The sequence below is a fragment of the Symphalangus syndactylus genome, chromosome 23 (assembly GCF_028878055.3).
Source record: "Symphalangus syndactylus isolate Jambi chromosome 23, NHGRI_mSymSyn1-v2.1_pri, whole genome shotgun sequence".
In the NCBI taxonomy this organism is placed as follows: Eukaryota; Metazoa; Chordata; class Mammalia; order Primates; family Hylobatidae; genus Symphalangus; species Symphalangus syndactylus.
The window spans coordinates 58,803,345-58,814,995 of NC_072445.2; positions in this window are offsets into that span (position 1 = coordinate 58,803,345).

Here is an 11,651-nt window from a genome sequence, read left to right on the forward strand (position 1 = left end):
GCTCTTCTCAGCTGCCTCTATCTACTTTCTCAGAGCAGATCTAGTTGTCAAAGTCCGAGCTCTTGGAGGTGGTGTCCATTCAGAACTCGCTTGAGAATCAAGTGGAGGGGTGAACAGCTAAGCATTGCCTCCCCGGCTGATCTCAATACATCTTAGAGGATTGGCGTGAATCATACTAGAATGTTTAACCTTGCAGTCTTCCTTGAAGAGAAATCACTATGTTCTTCCATATTTATGTCTGATTATTATGCAAATATGAGCTTTAGCTGTGAGCCATGAATTCCCACTAGCTTCTTGCTGTGAGGTTAATCTTAGTTTTACACAAAAATGAATGGGGACATGGCATTTCCCTTAGAATAGCCCACTTTCTCTTCTTTTATAATCCCTGAACTCTCTCTCCTTCCACCAGAAAGACAACTTCTTTATTATTTCTGCTCTGTGACTCTCCCTAGGTGTGTCCTTAGCTATCGTGAAGAACCCTCCAGATTATCCTATTTCCAGCCCCTCTCACAGGGACGATTGTGAGCTTCGCCTCAGAGCCTGATGGCCTCAAAATGTGCTCTTTTGTCCGTATCTTGTTCAAGCCTGGAGTCCGATTATGGAGGATGCTCCCGGAATGCTCTGATCATGAGGGTATAGAGTGTGGTTTTACATAATGTATTATGAAATCATGGATTTCTGGCTGGGCGTAGTGGCTGATGCCTGTAATCCCAGCACTTTGGGAGGCTGAGGCAGTAGGATTGCTTGCAGTCAGGAGTTCAAGACCAGTCTGGGCAACACAGCAAAATCCCACCTCTACAAAACATAAAATAAAAAATAAATAACATATTTCTACTATGCCCCAGATTAGGCTTTTTCTTGGGAGAGGGAGGGATGAGGGTGGCACAAACTAAACTTTGTACAAAGCAAACTGCTGTTTTTTAATACAATTAAATTTTCAATCCAAGTGCCAGGGCTTTTGCTTTCTTGTTAAATTGTGTTATTCATATTCAGCCCATCTCTCCACTTGGTTGAATCTTCTGGACACTGATCCTGATCTATTTGGGTCATCAACAAATGTTTCCTCTATTTTATTGAGTCTGCCAACTAAAAAGAAAGGATACTGTGGCCAGCTTGGCACTGGGTCACTTGTGATTGCTTCCACCCTCCTCTGCGTTACTTCCCTTTCCTCCTTACTTTTGTGTCCTGTGACTGCCTCACCCTCCCATAAGTTATTAACACATTAGAAAAGTGACAGTGATGGTCTTTGGCATCCACAGCCCGTGCTCCTTTCCCTATAGTGCTCTGATCCCTAAGTGCTCTTTCCACTTGATGAGCCCACCGTACTAATCATCCTTAAATCCAACCATAATATTATTGCAGCTTCGTCAGATGCCTTGCTAAATCCCAAAATGCGGTTTATTCCCTTGGTCTCAATGCCCTTTCATGTTCCCTGCCATTTGCTTACGTGTTATGCTGTTGCATCGCACCATCCTGGTTTCAAATCCCAGCATCTGCATGGCAAGGTTTCATCACATCTGTGAGTTGCAGCCTCTCCACTTACAAAATGAGGAGATAATCTTTCCTGCTTGGAATGATTACATAAGATTATAGATGGCGGCCGGGCGCGGTGGCTCACGCTTGTAATCCCAGCACTTTGGGAGGCCACGGCGGGCGGATCACGAGGTCAGGGGATCGAGACCACAGTGAAACCCCGTTTCTACTAAAAAATACAAAAAAATTAGCCGGGCGTAGTGGCGGGCGCCTGTAGTCCCAGCTACTCGGAGAGGCTGAGGCAGGAGAATGGCGTGAACCCGGGAGGCGGAGCTTGCAGTGAGCCGAGATTGCGCCACTGTACTCCAGCCTGGGCGACAGAGCGGGACTCCGTCTCCAAAAAAAAAAAAAAAAAAAAAGATTACAGATGGCCTGCAGTAGGGATAAATACGGATTCTCCTCCACAGTGCTTCTGTCTGTTCTGTCTCATCCACTGTCTCTGCTTAACCAAGTCCCTTCAAGGCCATATTTAAATGTCTCATTCTCTTTGAAGCACTCCCTCATCAACTCATTCTCCTTCATTCGCACTCCTGCTGGACTTGGTGGTACCTTCTTTTGCCATTCAAGATACCTTGCATCTTGCTTGCTTACTCTTCTACTAGAACTGAAGCTCCTGAAGGACAGGCATCATTTAATTTGCATCAAATTTGCATTCCCAAAGGTTTTTTTTTTTTTTTTTTTTTTTTTGAGATAGTCTCACTCTGTCGCCCAGGCTGGAGTGCAGCGGCATGATCTCAGCTCACTGCAAGCTCTGCCTCCGGGGTTCACTCCATTCTCCTGCCTCAGCCTCCCGAGTAGCTGGGACTACAGGCGCCCACCACCACGCCTGGCTACTTTTTTTGTATTTGTAGTAGAGACAGGGTTTCACCGTATTAGCCAGGATGGTCTCGATCTCCTGACCTCATGATCCGCCCGACTCCGCCTCTCAAAGTGCTGGGATTACAGGTCCCAAAGTGCTTTCTACACTGTTGGTGCTAAATAAATATTATCGAATGTCTGAGTGAATCCTCTCTTCCACTTAGACTGGTCCCTGGCACACGTTCGTCTTAGACTTCATGACTGCTATTTTTGTTCTACTCCTTAGCATTATGCATATTCTAAAGTCCCAGATCCTATACCTCCTTCAAAATACAGCAATCCCAGCAATCCCCTGTATACACAAATCATTCTTTAACTTAAGACAATCACTTTCTTAACTCTCATACATTTTAAAAGTCTGTGGTCTCTATGATGTGGTCTATTGTCATGTCCTAGTTTACATGATCTGTCTTTTTTTTTTATTATTATACTTTAGGTTTTAGGGTACATGTGCACAATGTGCAGGTTTGTTACATATGTATCCACGTGCCATGTTGGTGTGCTGCACCCATTAACTCGTCATTTAGCATTAGGTATATCTCCTAATGCTGTCCCTCCCCCCTCCCCCCACCCCACAACAGTCCCCAGAGTGTGATGTTCCCCTTCCTGTGTCCCATGTGTTCTCATTGTTCAATTCCCACCTATGAGTGAGAACATACGGTGTTTGGTATTTTGTCCTTGCGATAGTTTACTGAGAATGATGTTTTCCAGTTTCATCCATGTCCCTACAAAGGACATGAACTCATCATTTCTTATGGCTGCATAGTATTCCATGGTGTATATGTGCCACATTTTCTTAATCCAGTCTATCGTTGTTGGACATTTGGGTTGGTTCCAAGTCTTTGCTATTGTGAATAGTGCCGCAATAAACATACGTGTGCGTGTGTCTTTATAGTAGCATGATTTATAGTCCTTTGGATATATACCCAGTAATGGGATGGCTGGGTCAAATGGTATTTCTAGTTCTAGATCCCTGAGAAATCACCACACTGACTTCCACAATGATTGAACTAGTTTACAGTCCCACCAACAGTGTAGAAGTGTTCCTATTTCTCCACATCCTCTCCAGCACCTGTTGTTTCCTGACTTTTTAATGATGGCCATTCTAACTGGTGTGAGATGGTATCTCATTGTGGTTTTGATTTGCATTTCTCTGATGGCCAGTGATGATGAGCATTTTTTCATGTGTTTTTTGGCTGCATAAATGTCTTCTTTTGAGAAGTGTCTGTTCATGTCCTTTGCCCACTTTTTGATGGGATTGTTTGTTCTTTTCTTGTAAATTTGTTTGAGTTCATTGTAGATTCTGGATATTAGCCCTTTGTCAGATGAGTAGGTTGAGAAAATTTTCTCCCATTCTGTAGGTTGCCTGTTCACTCTGATGGTAGTTTCTTTTGCTGTGCAGAAGCTCTTTAGTTTAATTAGATCCCATTTGTCAATTTTGGCTTTTGTTGCCATTGCTTTCAGTGTTTTAGACATGAAGTCCTTGCCCATGCCTATGTCCTGAATGGTATTGCCTAGGTTTTCTTCTAGGGTTTTTATGGTTTTAGGTCTAACATGTAAGTCTTTAATCCATCTTGAATTAATTTTTGTATAAGGTGTAAGGAAGGGATCCAGTTTCAGCTTTCTACATATGGCTAGCCAGTTTTCCCAGCACCATTTATTAAATAGGGAATCCTTTTCCCATTGCTTGTTTTTGTCAGGTTTGTCAAAGATCAGACAGTTGTAGACAACGCGGCATTATTTCTGAGGGCTCTGTTCTGATCCATTGATCTATGTCTCTGTTGTGGTACCAGTACCATGCTGTTTTGGTTACTGTAGCCTTGTAGTATAGTTTGAAGTCAGGTAGCGTGATGCCTCCAGCTTTGCTCTTTTGGCTTAGGATTGACTTGGCGATGGGGGCTCTTTTTTGATTCCATATGAACTTTAAAGTAGTTTTTTCCAATTCTGTGAAGAAAGTCATTGGTAGCTTGATGGGGATGGCATTGAATCTATAAATTACCTTGGGCAGTATGGCCATTTTCATGATATTGATTCTTCCAACCCATGAGCATGGAATGTTCTTCCATTTGTTTGTATCCTCTTTTATTTCATTGAGCAGTGGTTTGTAGTTCTCCTTGAAGAGGTCCTTCACATCCCTTGTAAGTTGGATTCCTAGATATTTTATTCTCTTTGAAGCAATTGTGAATGGGAGTTCACTCATGAGTTGGCTCTCTGTTTGTCTGTGATTGGTGTACAAGAATGCTTGTGATTTTTGTACATTGATTTTGTATCCTGAGACTTTGCTGAAGTTGCTTATCAGCTTAAGGAGATTTTGGGCTGAGACAATGGGGTTTTCTAGATATACAATCATGTCATCTGCAAACAGGGACAATTTGACTTCCTCTTTTCCTAATTGAATACCCTTTATTTCCTTCTCCTGCCTGATTGCCCTGGCCAGAACTTCCAGCACTATGTTGAATAGGAGTGGTCCCTGTCTTGTGCCAGTTTTCAAAGGGAATGCTTCCAGTTTTTGCCCATTCAGTATGATATTGGCTGTGGGTTTGTCATAGATAGCTCTTATCATTTTGAGATACGTCCCATCAATACCTAATTTATTGAGAGTTTTTAGCATGAAGAGTTGTTGAATTTTGTCACAGGCCTTTTCTGCATCTATTGAGATAATCATGTGGTTTTTGTCTTTGGTTCTGTTTATATGCTGGATTACATTTATTGATTTGCATATGTTGAACTAGCCTTGCATCCCAGGGATGAAGCCCACTTGATCATGGTGTATAAGCTTTTTGATGTGCTGCTGGATTCAGTTTGCCAGTATTTTATTGAGGATTTTTGCATCAATGTTCATCAAGGATATTGGTCTGATATTCTCTTTTTTGGTTGTGTCTCTGCCGGGCTTTGGTATCAGGATGATGCTGGCCTCATAAAATGAGTTCGGGAGGATTCCCTCTTTTTCTATCTATTGGAATAGTTTCAGAAGGAATGGTACCAGTTCCTCCTTGTACCTCTGGTAGAATTTGGCTGTGAATCCATCAGGTCCTGGACTCTTTTTGGTTGGTAAGCTATTGATTATTGCCACAATTTTAGAGCCTGTTATTGGTCTATTCAGAGATTCAACTTCTTCCTGGTCTAGTTTTGGGAGGGTGTATTTGTCAAGGAATTTATCCATTTCTTCTAGATTTTCTAGTTTATTTGCATAGAGGTGTTTGTAGTATTCTCTGATGGTAGATTGTATTTCTGTGGGATCGGTGGTGATATCCCCTTTATCATTTTTTATTGCATCTATTTGATTCTTCTCTCTTTTCTTCTTTATTAGTCTTGCTAGTGGTCTCTCAATTTTGTTGATCTTTTCACAAAACCAGCTCCTGGATTCATTAATTTTTTGAAGGGCTTTTTGTGTCTCTATTTCCTTCAGTTCTGCTCTGATTTTAGTTATTTCTAGCCTTCTGCTAGCTTTTGAATGTGTTTGCTCTTGCTTTTCTAGTTCTTTTAATTGTGATGTTAGGATGTCAATTTTGGATCTTTCCTGCTTTCTCTTGTGGGCAGTTAGTGCTATAAATTTCCCTCTACATACTGCTTCGAATGTGTCCCAGAGATTCTGGTATGTTGTGTCTTTTTTCTCGTTGGTTTCAAAGAACATCTTTATTTCTGTCTTCATTTCGTTATGTACTCAGTAGTCATTCAGGAGCAGGTTGTTCAGTTTCCATGTAGTTGAGCAGTTTTGAGTGAGTTTCTTGATCCTGAGTTCTAGTTTGATTGCACTGTGGTCTGAGAGACAGTTTGTTATAATTTCTGTTCTTTTACATTTGCTGAGGAGAGCTTTACTTCCAACTATGTGGTCAATTTTGGAATAGGTGTGGTGTGGTGCTGAAAAAAATGTATATTCTGTTGATTTGGGGTGGAGAGTTCTGTAGATGTCTATTAGTTCTGCTTGGTGCAGAGCTGAGTTCAATTCCTGGATATCCTTGTTAACTTTCTGTCTCGTTGATCTGTCTAATATTGACAGTGGGGTGTTAAAATCTCCCATTATTATTGTGTGGGAGTTTAAGTCTCTTTGTAGGTCACTCAGGACTTGCTTTATGAACCTGGGTGCTCCTGTGTTGGGTGCATATATATTTAGGATAGTTAGCTCTTCTTGTTGAATTGATCCCTTTACCATTATGTAATGGCTTTCTTTGTCTCTTTTGATCTTTGTTGGTTTAAAGTCTATTTTATCAGAGACTAGGATTGCAACCCCTGCCTTTTATTGTTTTTCATTTGCTTGGTAGATCTTCCTCCATCCCTTTATTTTGAGTCTATGTGTGTCTCTGCATGTGAGATGGGTTTCCTGAATACAGCACACTGATGGGTCTTGACTCCTTATCCAATTTGCCAGTCTGTGTCTTTTAATTGGAGCATTTAGCCCATTTACATTTAAAGTTAATATTGTTATGTGTGAATTTAATCCTGTTATTATGATGTTAGTTGGTTATGTTGCTCGTTAGTTGATGCAGTTTCTTCCTAGCCTCAATGGTCTTTACAATTTGGCATGTTTTTGCAGTGGCTGGTACCAGTTGTTCCTTTCCATGTTTAGTGCTTCCTTCAGGAGTTCTTTTAGGGCAGGCCTGGTGGTGACAAAATCACTCAGCATTTGCTTGTCTGTAAAGTATTTTATTTCTCCTTCACTTATGAAGGTTAGTTTGGCTGGATATGAGATTCTGGGTTGAAAATTCTTTTCGTTAAGAATGTTAAATATCAGCCCCCACTCTCTTCTGGCTTGTAGAGTTTCTGCCGAGAGATCAGCTGTTAGTCTGATGGGCTTCCGTTTGTGGGTAACCCGACCTTTCTCTGTGGCCGCCCTTAACATTTTTTCCTTCATTTCAACTTTGGTGAATCTGACAATTATGTGTCTTGGAGTTGCTCTTCTCGAGGAGTATCTTTATCACGTTCTCTGTATTTCCGGAATCTAAATGTTGGCCTGCCTTGCTAGATTGGGGAAGTTCTCCTGGATAATATCTTGCAGATTGTTTTCCAACTTGGTTCCATTCTCCCCATCACTTTCAGGTACACCAATCAGACGTAGGTTTGGTCTTTTCACATAGTCCCATCTTTCTTGGAGGCTTTGTTCATTTCTTTTCATTCTTTTTTCTCTAAACTTCTCTTCTCGTTCCATTTCATTCATTTCATCTTCCATCACTGATACCCTTTCTTCCAGTTGATTGCATCGGCTACCGAGGCTTCTGCAATCTTCACGTAGTTCTCGAAACTTGGCTTTCAGCTCCATCAGCTCCTTTAAGCCCTTCTCTGCATCGGTTATCTTAGTTATAAATTCATCTATTTTTTTTTTTCAAAGTTTTTAACTTCTTTGCCATTGGTTTGAATTTCCTCCTGTAGCTCGGAGTAGCTTGATCGTCTGAAGCCTTCTTCTCTCAACTCGTCAAAGTCATTCTCCATCCAGCTTTGTTCTGTTGCTGGTGAGGAATTGTGTTCCCTTGGAGGAGGAGAGGTGCTCTGCTTTTTAGAATTTCCAGTTTTTCTGCTCTGTTTTTTCCCCATCTTTGTGGTTTTATCTACTTTTGGTCTTTGATGATGGTGATGTACAGATGGGTTTTTGGTGTGGGTGTCCTTTCTGTTTGTTAGTTTTCCTTCTACCAGACAGGACCCTCAGCTGCAGGTCTGTTGGAGTTTGCTAGAGGTCCACTCCAGACCCTGTTTTGCTGGGTGTCAGCAGCTGTGGCTGCAGAACAGCAGATTTTCGTGGACCGCAAATTCAGCTGTCTGATTGTTCCTCTGGAAGGTTTGTCTCAGAGGAGTACCTGGCCGAGTGAGGTGTCAGCCTGTCCCTACTTGGGGGTGCCTCCCAGTTAGGCTGCTCGGGGAGTCAGGGACCCACTTTAGGAGGCAGTCTGCCCATTCTCAGATCTCCAGCTGCATGCTGGGAGAACCACTACTCTCTTCAAAGCTGTCAGGCAGGGACATTTAAGACTGCAGAGGTTCCTGCTGTCTTTTTGTTTGTCTGTGCCCTGCCCCCAGAGGTAGAGCCTACAGAGGCAGGCAGGCCTCCTTGAGCTGTGGTGGGCTCCACCCAGCTCGAGCTTCCTGGCTGCTTTGTTTACCTAAGCAAGCCTGGGCAATGGCGGGCGCCCCTCCCCCAGCCTTGCTGCCGCCTTGCAGTTTGATCTCAGACTGCTGTGCTAGCAATCAGCGAGACTCCATGGGCATAGGACCCTCCGAATCAGGTGTGGGACACAATCTCCTGGTGTGCCATTTTCCAAGCCCATTGGAAAAGCACAGTATTAGGGTGGGAGTGACCTGATTTTCCAGGTGCCGTCTGTTACCCCTTTCTTTGACTAGGAAAGGGAACTCCCTGACCCCTTGCGCTTCCCGAGTGAGGCAATGCCTCGCCCTGCTTTGGCTCGCGCACGGTGCGCTGCACCGACTGTGCTGCACCCACTGTTTGGCACTCCCTAGTGAGATGAACCCAGTACCTCAGATGGAAATGCAGAAATCACCCGTCTTCTGCGTCGCCCACGCTGGGAGCTGTAGACCTGAGCTGTTCCTATTCAGCCATCTTGGCTCCACCTCCGCTACATGATCTGTCTTAAGCAGGTATCCTCCTCTGGGGTAGAAACTGTACCTTCTAATTTCTTTTGGGTTGGTTGGTACTTAAATTATTACTAGATTTTGAATGTGTGGGCGTTTTCTTCGAACCCAAGCCTGATTCAGAAGACAGTGAACATCTAGGAGCAGATAATGTCTCTTTTATGCCTACAGTGCCTTCCACAGAATCTTTATATGCAAGGTTCCACATAAACCTGTGTGTGCAAAGACTAGGAATCCAATATATTTAAGTAAATGCATCATGACTTTCAGATTACAGATGTTCCTTGATTTACCATGGGGTTATATCCCAATGAATCTATTGTAAATTGAAAATATCCTAAGTCAAAAATGCATTTAGGCCGGGCACAGTGGCTCATGCCTGTAATCTCAGCACTTTGGGAGGCCGAGGCAGGCGGATCACTTGAGGTCAGGAGTTCGAGACTGGCCTGGCCAACACAGTGAGACCTCATCTCTACTAAAAATACAAAAATTAGCCAATATTGTGGTGTGTGCCTGCAATTCCAGCTATTTGGGTGGTTGTGGCAGGAGAATCACTTGAACCTGGGAGGCAGAGGTTGCACTGAGCCAAGATTACACCACTGCACTACAGCCTGGGCAACAGAGCAAGACTCTGTTTCAACAACAACAAAAAAGCATTTAATATATCTAACCTACCGAACAACATAGCTTAGTCTACCCTACTTTAAACGTGCTCACTTACAGTAGCCTACAACTAGACATCATCTAACACTTATTTATTTAAAAATAAAGTCTAGAATATCTCGTATAATGTATTGAATACAGTGCACTGTAGCGTGTTTGTGGTTACAGTCACGTAGCTGTCTGGGAGCTTTGGCTCCCTGCTGCTGCCCAGCATCATAAGAGATCAAACCACATATTGCTAGCGCAGAAAGATATCAAAATTCAGAGTATGGTTTCTACTGAATGCGTATCATTTTCACACCAGTGTGAAGTTGAAAAAAATCATTAAATTGAACCATAGTAAGTTGTGACCAGTCTGTATATAATTTGTAGAGAAAAACGTTTTGCTATTCTTGCTTTAAACCTTTTCTTTTTTTCCCCACTTGGTAATGAGAGCAGGGAGTTATTGCCACTAATATGTATATAATATATATGTATATATTACATGTATATGTTATATATAACATGTATATATTACATGTATATGTTATATATAACATGTATATATTACATGTATATGTTATATATAACATGTATATATTACATGCATATGTTATATATACATATTATATATAGAAATATATATTACAAAATATATATAAATTGAATATTAAATAGGAAATTTAATATTTTAAGTCATGGGAAGTCACTTTGAGAGAAGAGTCTTAAGGTGATATACATCCTGTATTTAGAATTTATAGATGGTTTTGAAACAAAATTAATGAAAATCATCTCTCTGGTATTATTTGAAGTTGACTGCAAAATGTAAGATGAAAAACAGAAAAGTCAAAAAGAACCCTGATGTTATAATTTGAACTGAGCATGCATCAAGATCTATTAACTATCTTGACAGTCTTTCAACAAAAATAATGATTATTTTCCATAATCCTTATTAAATGCTATCATTTAAAATTCAGGCCAGGGATTAATTAGTAAGAAACGTGTTACTTATACTGTTTCTGTGAAAGGAAAACCAGGTCTATATTATGAAAAAAATAACTGAGAAAATTTGTACATTCAATACCATCGGTTAATTATCATTTTGAAAGAAATGATTATCATTTTGGCTTAAACTCTTTTGATAAGTGTCTGTTCATATCCTTTGCCCACTTTTTGATGGGGTTGTTTTTTTCTTGTAAATTTGTTTGAGTTCATTGTAGATTCTGGATATTAGCCCTTTGTCAGATGAGTAGGTTGAGAAAATTTTCTCCCATTCTGTAGGTTGCCTGTTCACTCTGATGGTAGTTTCTTTTGCTGTGCAGAAGCTCTTTAGTTTAATTAGATCCCATTTGTCAATTTTGGCTTTTGTTGCCATTGCTTTCAGTGTTTTAGACATGAAGTCCTTGCCCATGCCTATGTCCTGAATGGTATTGCCTAGGTTTTCTTCTAGGGTTTTTATGGTTTTAGGTCTAATGTGTAAGTCTTTAATCCATCTTGAATTAATTTTTGTATAAGGTGTAAGGAAGGGATCCGGTTTCAGCTTTCTACATATGGCTAGCCAGTTTTCCCAGCACCATTTATTAAATAGGGAATCCTTTTCCCATTGCTTGTTTTTGTCAGGTTTGTCAAAGATCAGATAGTTGTAGATAACGCGGCATTATTTCTGAGGGCTCTGTTCTGATCCATTGATCTATGTCTCTGTTGTGGTACCAGTACCATGCTGTTTTGGTTACTGTAGGCTTGTAGTATAGTTTGAAGTCAGGTAGCATGATGCCTCCAGCTTTGTTCTTTTGGCTTAGGATTGACTTGGCGATGGGGGCTCTTTTTTGGTTCCATATGAACTTTAGTTTTTCCCAATTCTGTGAAGAAAGTCATTGGTAGCTTGATGGGGATGGCATTGAATCTATAAATTACCTTGGGCAGTACGGCCATTTTCACGATACTGATTCTTCCAACCCATGAGCATGGAATGTTCTTCCATTTGTTCGTATCAAAAATAAGTCGTTTAAATGCCCTCGATTTTCATAAGGCAGATATAATAA